Here is a 15,867-nt window from a genome sequence, read left to right as displayed (position 1 = left end):
GATCGTGGCTATGGATCGTGGCATAACGTCGGTTTCCAATGTTTCATAGGTATTTCATACATGCGTCCTTATATAAAATAAAGTTTCTTGTATGCAAAACACTGTCTTTTATTTATAAAATTAAACGAAAATAATAATAAATTTGAATATTCAATATTTGGCGATATAATTCCGGAAAAAGCCGAGCCGCTCCGAAATTTTCAAAAGTTTTGGGTCGCGACCGTTGCAAGAATAGCGCCAAATAGTGTTTACATTGTCCTTATGGGCACTTTCCAATCTAAACTTGTTTCATTTATCTATGAAGAAGTGTCATCCACCTGGGCGGAACGCTCCGCGCAAAATGTTTTGTTGCAGGTCGTTCAGAGCGCTCGGCTCCCGGAAAATGTTTTGTTGCAGATTGTTTGGAGTGCGTGGCGCGTTCGGTTTGTTCGGAGTGTTTTGTTGCAAGTGAATACGCACCTTAACACAGACATAAAAAAGGGACACACAATAGACCTTACAGGTCGCAGTGTTTCCAGCACAGAACAGCGCCTTGTTATTGTATCAATAAACTATTGGACACTTATTCAAAAATACCCTATATACCGAATTATTACATCAGTTAATTTGAATTTTTCGAGAATAAATGGAAATTTATTATTAGGCTGTCGTCGAAAATAAACAAGATGTTTAAAGAAAATTCCCGGACATTTGCATACAAATTCCCAGATTCTATTGTTTGCTTTGTTCGGCCGATTTGAAATGGAAATGAATCTTGAAAAGAAAACCATAAAAGGAAAAAGAATAAGAACGAATAAATCAGCCTGTTGTAAACGCGACTGCGACATCTCAAACTATTCAAAAAGAACATCTTCCGAGATAGATATAATTAAAGAGAATCCCTAGTGCGCCAAAATAAAGAGAAATGTCTTTTATCTCACATTGGCGTACTTAACAGGATCTTAAAAATCATTTAAGATCGTAGACTTTTACTATATCCATTGAATTAGAACAAAGAAGGACAAAAATGAGTCAGATATAACGATTTTTAAGTTAACGTCCTTAAAAGATAGAAGCTACGTGACTATAACAATTTTAGAGCATCTTTTTAATTTTTCTAAAAAATTAAAAAAAACTTTTTTGTACATATGGCTACCTACACTAGGCAAACAAGGCAATGACAAGCTTTTAAATATTTGCCAATCCATCCCGTTATAATAAATTCCGTTATAAAAAAAAGAAAAATACTGGATGCGTCTCAAAAGTGGCTCACCCCCTATAACTTTTTTATTTTTTCAGATAAAAAAACGACATTTGGTATATTAGTATATGACATAAATTAGGATTGATTGACGTATTCAATTGTTTTCGGTCACTTCCTGATTCACCGGAAATGACTACAACTTTTGATTTTTAAATGGCACCCTCGGTATTTTTTTACTTTATTCGATAAACAATGACACTCTGAATCGAATGACATATCGTGTGTCAACTTTTGACATATCCGCTCAAAAACAAATTGTATTTTAGATTTCAATCTAGAGTGCCATTGCTGTGTTACACAACACTAATTCTTAATCAAGGAGCCTTGGAAAAATAGATTTGATCGTCTAATGTTTTTAGTGTCCTGTCCCGGCCGGTTAAAAGATGCCCAAACCCTATTTTTAATCATATCTCAATTTTTTCAAATGAAACGAGGGTGGTTCATTAGCATATTTGGAAAAAGCATTTTTTTACGAATAATTTTGTTGCGGACCGGTGTGGACTCGACCTAACCTAACCACATATAGCCCGCCCTCGGATGACCTTAACATCGCATTAAAGAATAGACACCGTAATGATTCATTCGAAGATTCGAGAAGAATCGAGTTCGACTGGAATGGAGTAGTACATACGAGAACAATCGAAACCTTCTCTATGCACCTAACGATCTATGGACTATTCTAGAGATCTTTAGCTGTAGATATAAAAGCCCGCGGCTGTGGCCTGGAGAGGGCAGTTATAAATAGACGAGTGCAGTTAACGCGCTAAAATTCAAAATAAATTCTTAGTTATAAATCGTTTGTAAATAGTTCTTTAAGTCTTTTATCGTTATTGTTTTTGTTAATTAGTGTTAAATAAATAGTGTTTAAATAAATTGTGACTTTCTATCCACACGGAACCGACGAAAAACGTAACAATTTGATACCACACACTTGGTATTTTGGGTCAAATTGTCGTTATGAACTGCAGGTTACAATTTCAAGTAAACCATATGCGAAAATGTCAAAAGTTGATATATATGATATGCCATTCTATTCAGAGTGTCATTTTCTATCGAATAAAGTAAAAAAATACAGAGGGTGCTATTTAAAAATCAAAAGTTGTAGTCAGTAGTTGTGAAACCGGAAGTGACCGAAAATAATTGAATATGTCAATCAATCCTAATTTATGTCATATATTAACATACCAAATCTCGTTGTTTTATCTGAAAAAAAATAAAAAAGTTATAGGGTTGAGCCACTTTTGAGACGCACCCGGTATATTCAGAGATTCATTGCTAACAGTGCAAAAGTAAAATATATCAATTCCAAATAAACATTTTAATTTTAGTAAACAAATTTTAATATGTGTAGGTATTTTACTAAATACCATTTTGATTTTTTTGTTATTTATCACGACCTACTAATAAGAAAGTAATATATTTATTTTAAATATTGGAGTAAAAAGTGAAAATAAATATAGAGTTATATATATTTCTGAGAAGATCATAACAAGACAGATCATATGATTTATAAATATACAGGGTGTTCCATTTGAAAAAAACATAATTTAGTTCATATTTTCAAAAATATTTTTTTCGTAGAAAAACAAACTACGCCACTGTATTCTACGTAAAAAGTTCTACAAGAATCAGTTTTCACCTTTTCGATATCACCCACAATCACGGAGATACGGGGACTGTCCCAAAATGCAAAATTTTCGAAAAGACCCTGTAGCTCAGGAACGAAGAGGACTATGAACATTTTATTTATATCTTTCGTTTGACGGAAAAGTGGTACAGGTTTGTGCAAATCGCATCTTTACTAATAACCGAGATACCGTATGAATTCAACCGAAATGGGACGGACACCCTCTATAGTCTATAAAATGAATAACTTTGAATTTTGACCGTTATTTTTTACCAACATGGCAAATATAAAATCCCTCTATCCAAAAAGTTACTGATATTCTTTAAAATGAGTGCCTGAACGAATCAGACAGGTAACTCTTTTTAATTTCGTGAAATAGAAAAGGAAAATAATAAAACAAGTGACAGTTCTTCCTCTTCTTGCAAAAATCAACACGAAATGTCATAATTGACAAAAGTTAAATGTCATCAACCTTTGACATTTCTAAATATCAGACCAATGCCGTCTCTAATAGAACAGCCTCGGAGCGAGATTTATGACGTCACGCTAGTTAGATATCACGGATTAATAAATATGTTGTAGAATACATAGCAAACATAATTATTCCTCGTATTTTTGGTTTGTATTTTAAAAACGATATAGTTTACATGAAACATACATAATATACAGTTAATAAATACACTATATATACCTATTTATCGTAATAAATACTTTGGCAAATAAACTATGAACCATACAAATGCAGCAAATGCTTCACAATATACAAATAATGAATAGGTACATAAGATAATGGGTAAATTGTAAAATATATTTTAAATTTTGGGGTTTGAAAATCGATTTAATTTAACAAAAAACATTCAATATCTACTAATAGTGATATATTATTATTTGCATTCACAAAATTTATATGTATATTTTGCAAGCATCAATGTTCGAAAAATTATATTTGCAAATAATACAATATCATAGAAAAAAAGGCGTCAGCGATGGCTATGAAATAAAGATCGCTGTCATTTTATATGTAAAATTATTCTCAAATTTTTGATTTTGTTGGGATTTGGGTTCGGGAAAAAAGCTGATTAAGTTTTTATGTGGTTTTTCATTATTTTGTTTTGTTAAAAAAAACGTTATAGCTAACGTTTATAGCCTTCATCAGTGTTGTGTCATATAAAAAAAAATAGTCATAAATCTCGCTGGGAGGCTGTTCTATTAGAGACGGCATTGCATCAGCATGGCCGCAAGTTGCTAACCTAATAAAATATACACTAGAAAAGCCCGCGGGAACTGTCAAATTCAAAGTTATTCGTTTCACAGACTATACTGTACGTCTGCTGGATCTGTGTCTATGAAAGGAATGCGGACAAAAAACATTTAAATAAACAGCATTACATTTTATACGTCGACTTGACGAGTACGTCACCGCAAATCGCTCCGCCCACTCATTTTATTGGCTACTTGCAAATTTGTCGAATTTTTATTGATGGGACGCGTCATCTAATTTTTTACGAAAAACATCGAGAGAATATCGTTTCCCCTCTCACGGATACCCCGTAGCTACAGAACGGACAAACGTACTGTACACCAATATTTATTAAACTATCTGCTAGTGAGATATAGCTATCTTAAAGATTTTTAGTGACGCTTGGTAAATGGCATCGTAAATATTCTTTCTTCAGTCCAAAAAGGCATTCTGTCTTTCTCTCGCGCTTTCTTAAAATAAATCGACCTCTGGAAGGATGTTTTGTTGGTTTTAAGGTTCGTAGCAGATGTTTAGAAATCTATCTTCGATATGTTAAAGTAAAATGCTACAAAACACAACATAATGTAACCCCATATAAATCCATTCCAAAAAAAAATCGAAAAATACAAAATTTTATTGATATTTAATACAAATTTATATTGATGTGTTTTTATTTTAGATTATCTTGTTTGGGCTACATTGCTCGCTAATTTTGTATTTATCGTGTTCTTATCACTCTAAATTTGTCTCTTATCACTCTCTGACACTCACAGTCAATAAACTTGAGAGCTGGACGTAGTTAAATATATTTTTATCCGAATTTTAATGAGTTTACAGCATTTAAATACTACATTTTCCATTTTTGAGAGACTAGTATAGTATTTTTTATCAAATGCTTGAAGCGTTATTTATAAAATGTAATTTAGAATTGAAAAAATTATATTTTAGATGCTTTTTTATGTTGAAAATGACGATCAATGACATTCACCATACAATTTTGCACATAATTGCCCCGTTCTCAGAACGTATTGTCGAGCGACACGTTAAAAGGACCAATAAGATTGGCACAAAATTCAAAATTGACAGCTGTTTGTATTTTGTACAAATCTCATTGGTTCATTTGACGCGTCATTAAGACAGCAGTGTTAAGACAGCAAAACTCAGTTAAAACAAAATTGAGGAGACGATAATGCAATTTTATCGTCGTGTATAAAACAATATTTTTTTCAGTAGCGAGTTCCGTTTTAAAAAATATTCAGAAATTATTATTTCAAGAAATTTATTACGAGTAAAAAAATATTGTGCTGGATTGGCGTTGGTTTCTATGTAATATGACAAATAAATAGAGCTGTAAAAAAACTCGCAAAAAGAAATTGCAAGTATCCAATCCCTCATTACCAAAATTGTATGCTTTGCCAAAAATTCATAAACCGGAGAAGTCTATGCGCCCAATTGTTTCGGCTGTAGGTTCTCCGACTTATAATTTGGCAAAATGGTTATCAACGGAGTTCGAAAATTTACCTGATCATGAACCTTCTTTCTCAGTTAAAAATAATACTACTTGAAGGAATTACTGAAAGCAAATGGTCTCGAAAACAAAACTGTGATTGAATATATTGAGCTTACATCGTTATGTATGAAACAAAATTGTTTTCAATTTAATAACAACTTTTTTGAACAGCGGGAAGGTGCAGCAATGGGTAATCCATTGTCTCCATTTTTGGCTAATTTATTCATGAGCAGGTTTGAAGTGGAGGCTAAGAATCAGTTTGAGTATTTTCCAAGAGTATGGTTTAGGTATGTGGATGATATTTTTGCTGTTTTTGACACACATTCAGACACCATAAATAATTTTATTTCTAAGTTAAATAATCGTTTTCCTTCCATTAAATTCACGCATGAAATTGAGAACAACGAGAGATTACCATTTCTAGATGTATTAGTTATTAGAAATACTAATAATTGCCTGGAATTTGATATCTATAGGAAAAATACGACCACACGCAGATATATTCCTAAAGAATCACATCATAGTGTTGAACATAAAATGGCTAGTTAAAATTTCTTAGTTCATAGATTACTTAGTTTCCCACTTTCCAACGAAAGATATGAAATAGAAAAAGATTACATTAGGAATGTAGCTGAGTGTAATGGATATTCATCTTCACTAGTTGATAAATTAATTAGAAAACGTAGATATAGGTTAATGATTTCTGAAAATTCGACTTTTCAAGTGGAGAAAGATACGTCTAAATATTTTTCGATACCGTTTGATAGAGAGTTATCCCGTGGTCTAAAAGGAATTTTTAACAATGTCAATTATAAACTTGCGTATAGTGCTAATAATAAATTACAACAATTTATTAGGTAATCCAAAGGATAAAACACCTCCACTGGAAAGGTCGGGTATTTATGAAATTTCTTGTTAAGATTGTAATCAGAAATATGTTGGGCAAACTAGAAGATCAACATTAACTAGATTTAAAGAACATTTAGCTCAGATAAGATATGGTAGACCGGATAAATCTTGCGTTGCCGAACATATTGTTGATAAAGAACATTGTATAGATCTTAATAATTTAAAATTAATTAAACAAGTCTCAAATTACAGGCAATTAGATGCATATGAAAGTATCAGAATTAATAAATGTAAAGATAGTATGATCAGAGACAACGGTCCAATTCCGTCAAGTTCTTTGTTCCTACTACTCTAGTGGCGGAAATCTAACTGTTACGCTCAGTGGGCTCTGACTCGGTTGGCTAGATTTTGCCACGCCCACTCGGTTCCCACTGAGCGAGTATATAAACGCTCAACTTGTAGATTGTATTTTAGTTTATAATCATCTGCTGATGATGCTAAAATGGTTAGCGAAACGCGCGTCCAGTGTAAAAGTAAAAGTGTTTTGGTGTATTGTGGTGATTTAGTGTTTTTATTTTGCTGTGTAACACCAAAGGTTCCAACCCTCAGCTGTAATTTTTGATACATATAAGGTAATTTTTACAGTTGCTATGGAAAAAATGTATTTTTTCAGTGACTTTGACTTTTTTTAATATAAAAACAGTGCAGTCTCTGTTACACTGATTTCAAATAATATTTTTCTCTCATACAAAAAAAATACGTAAAAGAATACGCTTGTATAGAATAAAGACGCTCTAAAGCAGTGAGTGCTAGCAGACTAGGATCAATTTACCCTTAAGGGTTAAAGCCGTGGTTAAAGTGTATCAAATTACTGTAAAGACCCAACGATAAAGAGCGTCAAGTTACTGTGAAAGAAGAAAAAGAATGTCTGATAAATATATTTCATTTTAAAGTAATGAGAAATACAGTTTTTGAGATACAAGTAATAAAAAATGCACGTTTTATTAATTATTGGTTTAATATGCAGGGTGATTTGAGTATGTATTAAACAGTTTCCATAATTAAAAAGTTTAATAGAGATAAACATAAAAGATACAGTACATTTATTGGTACAAAAAGGTCAACGTTGTACTCAACGCTGTATATAATTATAAAAAAGAAAAAAATATCTTTATGGACTATATTTTCCTGCAAAAATTAAATTTTAAAGTCGTAATGTTGAAAAATGTTACCTAGAAGAGCACAAAAAGGTTTTAAGACTCTTATTTTCGCTGCTCTAGGTTTTATTAAATTGGTCTAAATTACTTTCCAGCGCCGAAAAATGCTGTAAAAAGAAAACCGCAAAACTCTAAGCTAGGAAAATGAGAGCTGTTATATTTTAAACTCTTTCTTTAGCAAATGAAATCCCCCATTCTTATAATGTTTGTTGTGAAAAAAACATTATATTACACTGATCAAAATTTTCATCTTCTTAAAGTTCAATATACAGGATTGTTCACCACATACGAGACGGAGTATTGTAGCTAAACGATTAGAGTTTTACAAATTGTAAGTTTTGGGTTCATTGAAGGACTATTAGAGCTACAATTTAAAAATATTGTCCCAAATAAATCAAAAATATCAAAGTTGTATTTTTTTTAAATGGAACACCCTGTATATTATTACATTTTTAGTTTCTACTATTAAAATAAAGGTAAATTTGAATAAGGTTTATCACACTTAAACCTTACCGTTTTTGAAATATTTTCAATTTTGTGAAATTGCAGTAAAAATTTTAAAGCTTCATTTTTCCAAGGTTATCAAAGTTTTTAATACTAAATATTTACTGAAGTTTATTTATTGATCGGTTATTGTGTTGCAATAATCAAACTACTACTACCTCATACAGAGTGTCTAAAAATTTATTTTAAATAATTTCCAGCTTTAAACGGCAATAACTTATTTAATTTAAATAGAACACCCTGTATATTTCAGGAGAATCAGATGCACAATTTAATTGTTTATCAAATTGTTTCATACCATTTTTTACCTATCCCTTCAAGTTTTCGTAGAAAATCGAGTAGAAAATGCATTTTTTTATAATTTAGATCTCATTTATATATAAATATTTTTATATTATAATATTTAATATACCCATGGAATATTGACATTTTATATTGTTTAAATATCATTATTTAAATATACCACCATTATGTCCGCCCAAATATTAATTAATTACATACTTAATTGTGTTTGTTAATAAATTATTCTAAATAAATGTGGATTTCAATCGGAAGTCAATATAATAATAAGTTATGGAAATGAACGTCTCTGTTGTAAATAAGCATTCGCCAAAAAATGAAATAAAATTTTTAATGTGTTACTTTTTACCACATTGTCATTCTGTCCATTTTACAAATCCTGGGACCAATCATTTGGAGCAATGATTCAAAGTCAGTTGAACTCATTCTTAGAAAATCCTTGAAAACTACTTCTTATTTCATTGTGAAACGGATTTAACAGTCATCTGTACAAAGATCAGTGAGCAAGTCACTACCACTATATAAATTTCTCTTCCGGAGGCTAGGACGTATCCAAAAACGACGTTGATAAACACTAAATAAACTTTCGCTCTTTAGTAGAAAAATGAAGTCGATGAACAATATTTATTTGGTAGGTACGATCTATATTTCTCGGCAATATTTATGAAAATAGTAACAAAAGTTGATGAAATGTCGTCGACATATGTCGCTTTGGTGGAGACCCGGCTTAATACACATACAAAACTAAGATTTTTAGTATTTGGAGCAATTATTATTAATCAACGCGAACCTATGACGCAAACAGTCAATTAATGTAATTTGAATACTGGAATCATATTAATTGGTCTTCTTTAACAAATATTTAAACATTTTTTTTTGATTTTTTAATGAAATAAACAAACTATATCTACAATATTAGTATCAATACTCTTTAAAAATGTGTTATATATTTAAAAATAATTTAAAATGTCAATATTCCATGGGTATATTGATAAATGAGGTCGAAATTACAAGAAAATGCATTTTCTAGAAAAACTTGAAGAGATACGTAAAAAATGGTATAATACAATTTGATAGACAATTAAATTGTGCATCTGATTCTCATAAAATATACAGGGTGTTCTATTTAAATTAAAAGAGTTATTGCCATTTAAAGCTAGTAATTATTTAATACGTTTGTAAAGACGCTATAAAGCAGTGAGTGCTAGCAGACTAGGATCAATTTACCCTTAGGGGTTAAAGCAAATTAAAGTGTATCAAATTACTACTTTTAAAGACCCAAATAACATTAAAGGACGTCAAGTTACTGTAGAAGAAAAAATGTCTGATGGATATATTTCATTTTAAAATAATGAGAAATACAGCCTTCATAATTTGAAATGCACGTTTTATAAATTCATGTTCTGATTGTTCTACTGGTTCGATCAAGGAAACATAGTTTCTCTTTACCGTTTTTCAAATAAGTCCAAAATAACCGAATTATTCAAGTTCGAAAATTTAAAAAAAAAATATTTTTTTTTGGAAAAAATTTGACAGCAACCGAATTTTTTCTGTAATTTGTTCCTCTAATTTTAATCTTCTTCCGATGCTGTCACGTTTTTAAAATATTATGGGATATATCGGAGATGGAGAACTAACCTCTGTAAAACCGTCAGATACTGGCTTTTGTCAAGAAACGGAGACACAATAGATCTCATAGACGTATTTCTGGGGTTGAAATGTACTATCATTAAAAATATTTGCACTTATTTAACACGCATCGTGTATACTAAAACAAAAAAAAAGTTTAGATGGAATAAATTTTAGGAATATGCAATTTCCACCTCGTAACACTGAAAAATATGCCTGGGCTGCAAATAAGAGCTTAAGGTCTTTAGAGTAAATTGCTCTAAATTACGTTATACCACTGAAAAATTCCGTAAAATAAATTCTAGGGATCTGGGAGACCCAGAAATACGGCTAGAATATTTTAAAAGATATCTCAAAATTAATAATGAAATTTTCATAAGGTTGGAGCTTGTCAAAATAAATTAGCTAAATCCTTTGAATAAAAAGATTAAGAGTCCATTTCGCTAGTCCAAAAAAGTAGCAAAATAAGCGTTCGGCATTTAACGTTTTATGTGAAACTGGCTAGGTATTTTTACACAAATTAAGAAGGAAATTAAAGATAAAGGATTTTACTATATCCGTATTGTAGCACATTTTTAGACAACTTCTTTATTTTTAAGATTTTGATGATCAAACATCAACAAAATATTCTTTATGTTTGGACTAAATTTTCTCGAAAATAAAGACCTAATTTAAAATTCCAATTACAGCGTAATAGACTCTTAAGGAAGGAGTATAGTGTTATCTATGTTTTCATGCTTTAAAGATCTATGCTTTTTTAATCAGTAGCGCCTAAATTAAGCAAACTCTTTGAGCAAACTCCAATGACTAAAGAATCCAAGGACAAATAACACCCGAGAGCAAATTGTGCCGATGTCACCAAACAGTGCCGTGGCACATATTTTTCTTAACCTAGCTGTTTGAAGCAATATTTATATTTTTTGATAATTGTTTTGATTACGCCTATGGTGTATCATACTAATTAATTACGAAAAAAACGTATTAAAATGTTAACAAAAGGTACAAAAGTATTATCGACGTATAGCACATATCAAGTACATATAGATGTTAATTGAAATTGAAGAATAATTATCGAATTCAATAAGAAAACGCTAAAAAGTTGGAGTGGACTGTTTATTTACCTATGAAACGTAACTCCTGGCTCTTCCTTATCGCTGCTGCTTTTACACTTGAAAGCTGAACAACTAATAACCATTGTAATATAGTTTATCCAAAGTTTACTTTAGAATATAAAAAATATTTTTTTTATATTCTAAAAAATAAAAACAAAGCTCTTTTGGGTATGTGACTTTTGTTCTCTTATGTATGGTTACTGTTACTTTTCATTTTTTAGATTTATGCGTCTTTAGCGCCACTGTGGTCATTTGGTGAACCCTTATTCTTCCCATTTTTGTGACAACTTTTTGAAATAAAGTCCCATAAGAGATATTTCTCCTTATCTCTACACTCTCCATAATTTAAGCGCTCTTTTTTTCTTTGCTTTTTTTAATCCCCCATCTTTGACATTTCTGTTTGACGTTCGATTGACACATTTGAATTTTATTTGAAACTTTGCAGATGATCATGTGATATCATATAAAATGACATCAATGAAATCTCCATTGATTTCATTTTATGAAAACTAGTAATATATATGTATCTGATATCAATTAAACTTTTAGTTACATAATCGAGGACGCGATTTTTAAATTCATTGTTGCCAACCATGAACATTTTCGGCGCCGTGCTGACTAATTAGAATTTAAATGTCCCGCTGGAGATTCAGGTGGTAGCTTTGCTGTAAAAAATGTCAAGTTGCCGCATTTATTTATTTATTTCTTGATATTGTCATTCGTTTAGGACTTTAGTTTTGTATTACGAGTTTTTGGTTTAAATAGATAGTGTTGTGATACTTAAAGCCTAAAAATATTTACTAGCAGACCTTGCAGTCGAACATTATTCTTTTTAGAATCTTTTTTTAGTGCGAAGTGAGTACAAAATAGTTTAATAGCCGTAAAGAAACTCATCGCAAGTTTATTAGAATATTATGAACGGGAAAACGGTAGTATAATGGCCATTTATGTCCCTATGTGTACTGTTAAGAAGGTGAGTTTTGTTGATGTAAATAATAACTGTTTAGATATTTATAATTAATTTATTTTTGTTTCTTAAAATACTTTGATTAAAAGAAAATATGTAAAAGTGGGCAACATTGTGCCTGTCAAGCTTAATCACGCGACTAAAAGTTTATTTGACATGAACTATACATACTTTTAGAAATGTTCTTCATAAAATATACCGGGTGCGTCTCAAAAGTGGTCCCCTAAAACTTTTTTATTATTTGAGTTAAAAACGAGATTTGGTATGTTAGTATGTGACATAAATTAGGATTGATTGACGTATTCAATTGTTTTCTGTCACTTCCTGTTTTACCGGAAATGACTACAACTTTCAATTTTTAAATGACACCTTGGGTATTTTTTTAGTATATTCGATAGAAAATGACACTCTGAATAGAATGACATATCATATGTCAACTTTTGACATTTTCGCATATGATTTATTTGAAATTATAACTTGCGGTTCGTAACGAAAATTTGACTCGAAATGTCAAGTGTGTGGTATAAAATTATTGGTAAAAAAATGCTTTTTCCAAATATGCTAACGAGCCACCCTCGTTTCATTTGAAAAAAAAGAGATATGTTTAAAAATACGTTTCGAGCATTTTCTAACTGGCCAGGACAAGACACTAAAAACATTAGACGATAAAATCTATTTTTTCCAGGCTTCTTGATTAAGAATTAGTGTTTTTAACATAGCCATGGCACTCTAGATTGAATTTTAAAATACGATTTTTTATTAAGCGAGAATGTCAAAAGTTGACGTATGATATGTCATTCTAGAATTTAGAATTTAGAATGAGTGGGAGGGGGGTTAATCACTTCGACCTTACAGAACCATTGTGTCCCCCTTTCTTGAATCATAACTCATCATACAGTCTCAGGGCTTTGATAAAAGCCAGTATCTGGGACGGTTTTATAGAGGGTAGTTCTCCATCTCCAATATCAGTCGTACCAAAATTCATGGCACGAATGGTTGTCGTCTCGGCGCACTCAGTGATGAGGTGTACTGGTGTTTCCCCATCTTCCCCACAAAATCTGCCTTCGTCCTTTCTTCTTAGTTTCAATCTACTGAGATGTTCATTGAGGAGACAGTGTCCTGTTAAAAACCCCGTGACAATCCGAAGATTGTTCTTACTCAGACCCAGGAAGATCTGTGATTTTTCTTGATCATAAGCCCTCAGAAACTTCTTCGAGTGTCTTAGACCATTGCAAGATTTCCATTCCAGGTTGCGGATGGAATCTTCCAAGTTCTTGAGTTCCGCCTTGAGTTGGTTACCACTTGGAAAGCAGAACGGTTCTGGTCCAGTTAGTGGAGTGTTCGCTCCTTTCCTAGCTAGATTATTTGCTTTTTCATTGCCTTCTATCCCTTGGTGAGCAGACACCCAGTGTAGGAGGACTTTGTTTTCTTTGCCTAATTTATTCAGCTTCTCTATGCATTCTTTGACCAATTTCGAATTGATTGATACTGAGTTGATCGCCTTTAACGCTGCTGGACTATCAGATAAGATGGCTATTTCTTATTTCCGATAGTTCCTATCTAAGATAAGTTGTACGCATCTCTCGATAGCGTAGATTTCTGCCTGTAGGATACTAGGGTAAGTGCCCATTGGTTCGGAGTAATTAGCTCTCGGCCCAAACACTCCGATCCTAGTTCCCGTATTGGTTATGTCATTCTATTCAGAATGTAATTTTCTATCGAATAAACTAAAAAAATACCGAGGGTGCCATTTAAAAATCAAAAGTTGTAGTCATTTCCGATGAAACAGGAAGTGATCAAAAACAATTGAATATGTCAATCAATCCTAATTTATGTCATATACTAACATACCAAATCTCGTGTTTTTATCTGAAAAAAATAAAAAAGTTATAGGGGTGAGCCACTTTTGAGACGCACCCGGTATATATGCATTTATAATGTTGTTTATAAAGCAAAATAAAACACTAATTCACCAGAATACACCAATACAACACTTTTAACTATGCTCTGGACGCGCGTTTCGCTAACCATGTTAGTGTTTTATTTTGCTGTTGTAACACTAAAGGTTCCAACCCCCATCTGTAATAGTTTATGTAATAAAAAATTTGTTTCAATATACGCAGTGTTTTCAAACAATGTAACCCCCTCTTAAAACGAGCGACTCCTGTATAAAAATAGTATTATAAAAATATATTATAGACTACTGAACGAGCTACTTATATATTTTCTGAAAAAAAATCTTATAAAGAACATTATAGTGAGTATCTCAAATAAAAAAAAAATCTGGATATAGTAGGAAAAATAACACACTAAACTTACCTTTATGTAGGACACAACTCCAAAATCACAACCCCGATCACAACTATTACGTAAACCACCGACGACCCGACTAATTTCCCTTCAAAGAGAAAAAAACACTGACTGATAGTACGCAAAACGATGTACTAGTGTCTCACGAGAGATGGTACTACCACGTCCAGGACCTGCTTCTGTCTGATGATGGGCGACGATATCGCTGACAGAAACCTCTCGCTTCTCTCTAGACCGCGCTGTTTGTCGTCCGCTGAGGTTCGGATAGGTCCAGCAGCGCTCAGGCTCCTAAACTATTCGCTCTGCTCTCTGCTCTGCGCTCAAGGATGTGCTTTGTTGGTAACGTTGTGTACTGAAACCAGGGTTGGGAGTAGCGATGGGAACTATCGAATGAATTAGACTATCGAATGGTTACTGAATGAATGATTTCAACTATCGAATGGTTTTATTCGAATAAAATCATTCATTCATTTGTATACTAAAGCAGATGTGACAACCTCGCCGTGCAACTAAATGGTTATCGTTGAACTACGACTATCGAATGCTTTTGATAAATTAAATTTAGTTTTCGTTTGACTTTTGTGTGCGTCAGTGCATTATTAGTTCTTCCAAATTTTTATAACTTCACCTTATAAATACTGTGCTATTTTTGCGTTTATTAAAATATTTAAAATACTAAAATAGTATTTTTTTTTAATTGACGATTGTAAGATGCCGGCTTCTTTCATAGCATTGCCACCGACCGCCTGTCGGGTTTCTCGGAAAGAAACCTACGTCGCCGGGCGACAACTAAAATCCAGTTAATATTTTATTATAATGGATCCTGACGAATAAATGAATGAATTTTATAAATGAATGAATTTTATAAATGAATGGTTTTTGCTGCCGAATTACTAGAATACAATATTTCAAGGCATATGACGCATCTATTCGATAATTTTTATTCGAATGGTTTTCAACGAATGTTTTTTACTAGCTATCGAATTATTCGAATGAATTGCAACTATCGAATGTTTCGATAGTTCCCACTACTAGTTGGGAGTATAGTCCGCTTAGTGTTGGGAATAATCGGATGATTCCAATTCTCGAGTAGTTTCTCAAATTCAGCAAAATAAAAACACTAATTCACCACAATACACCAAAACACTTTTACTTTTACACTGGACGCGCGTTTCGCTAACCATGTTAGCATCATCAGCAGATGATTATAAACTCACTCATTAGTTTATATTGAATTATTAATCATCTGCTGATGATGCTAACATGGTTAGCGAAACGCGCGTCCAGTGTAAAAGTAAAAGTGTTTTGGTGTATTGTGGTGATTTAGTGTTTTTATTTTGCTGTGTAACACCAAAGGTT

The 15,867-nt window shown here is 32.0% G+C and overlaps 1 protein-coding gene across 2 annotated transcripts in view; it reads right to left on the bottom strand.

Moving 5' to 3' along the window:
• The window catches only part of LOC115890076, an 80,513-nt gene extending 65,715 nt beyond the window's left edge, over nucleotides 1-14,798 (bottom strand). Inside the window, exon 1 of one of the 2 annotated variants that reach the window (XM_030910203.1) lies at nucleotides 14,518-14,798. The gene's annotated coding sequence lies outside the window, so the exon portion shown is untranslated. The remainder of the gene's footprint in view (nucleotides 1-14,517) is intronic. The other variant, XM_030910202.1, reaches the window with a different exon arrangement.
• Nucleotides 14,799-15,867: the final 1,069 nt, after the last annotated feature.

The sequence above is a fragment of the Sitophilus oryzae genome, unplaced genomic scaffold, assembly GCF_002938485.1.
Source record: "Sitophilus oryzae breed Bouriz unplaced genomic scaffold, Soryzae_2.0 scaffold_85_pilon_pilon, whole genome shotgun sequence".
Lineage (NCBI taxonomy): Eukaryota > Metazoa > Arthropoda > Insecta > Coleoptera > Curculionidae > Sitophilus > Sitophilus oryzae.
The sequence above is the reverse complement of the archived record's forward strand: the minus strand, read 5'-3'. Positions and strand labels throughout refer to the sequence as shown.